The following is a 1,313-nucleotide window of genomic DNA, read 5'->3' on the forward strand; positions in this document are numbered from 1 at the left end:
TCCGGCTGGGTGTTTCCTGCTTGGACTTTATCTGTCCCTGTTTCTCTTGTCTGTCTCTCTTGGACCTTGGTGGGGAACATTACACTCTATTTGGGCCACACCCTGTTCTGGATCTTTCCACACGTGTTTCCAATCTGTAGCTCATCACTAGGTGTATTTAAGCCCCACTGGTTGCACTGTTTTTTCGCCTGATCGTTGTGCCTTCGCTTCTAGCGCTGTTTCATTGTGTTTTCAAGTCCTGATGCCACGTTGTGTTTTGACCACCTACCTGTTATACCGACCACGCCATTTGCCTGATGATTCTGATCTGTTTGCTTCTTTTGGACTGCCTCTCTGTGTACCAGACCCCACAGATTTATTCAGTAAACGCCTCTTTGAACCAGAGCTATATGTGTCGAATCCCGCATTTGTCTCCAGCCTACAAATGTTCGACAAATCTGATACCCACATTTTGTGCCCCGTCACAAAATGAATTTGTGCTCCCATTACAAAAAACATGGGCAGTTGCTGTCAGCATTCACTTACCCTTCGGCATCATCTTCTTTTGCTTCTTATGGACCAGCTTCTTTAAATCAGTCAACCCTTTTAATTTACAAACAATATAAGTTACAATCATGACATCTTGGGACTACATTATATGGCAGAACATGCTGCAACACTGAAGATATTAAATACTGTAGCCTAAAATACGCCATAAACACTGCAGTAAAACAGCTTAAACAGTTTAGTGAAAAACACAGAGGGTGTGTTGCTTTAACTGAAATTGGTGCTATTGATTGCCACGCCCCTTCTTTCTGAAAGGTGCATCTCTGTGTGGGAGGGGCCATATATGGGCTCAGTGGGCGTGTCTCCCAGAGCAAACCTCCGCCCAGAAATCGGTCTCAGAAATCTAAACGGAAGTTTCAGGCCTATATGTTGCTTGTAGCCCAATAATTATGACACGCGCAGTCGGACCCGTGGAAGTATGAGAACGTTTAACACGAGACAGCAACAGCTTAACATCGTACAGTAATCTACTCAGATACTGCGGTTTTTCAGAGCACGTAATGTTCTGACTAAAAACAAGGAACGACTGGTCACATTAAAGTCTCTGGTGGTAAATATCCAAATGTTGCATTTAATTTTAAAATGATGTCAGTTAATTGTGCAATAATTGATTGATAGAGCTTTTTAAAGGAAATTGTCTCTCATCTCCAAAAAAAAAAAAAAAAAAAAACTTTAACCAGTTAGTAAGAGTTTATCAATAACAAGTCATCTGATGTGGAGTCCATGCAATTTCATTAATTTCAAGTAAGTTCAGTATTAATGTATGA

The sequence above is a fragment of the Thalassophryne amazonica genome, chromosome 10 (assembly GCF_902500255.1).
Source record: "Thalassophryne amazonica chromosome 10, fThaAma1.1, whole genome shotgun sequence".
Classification (NCBI taxonomy): Eukaryota; Metazoa; Chordata; class Actinopteri; order Batrachoidiformes; family Batrachoididae; genus Thalassophryne; species Thalassophryne amazonica.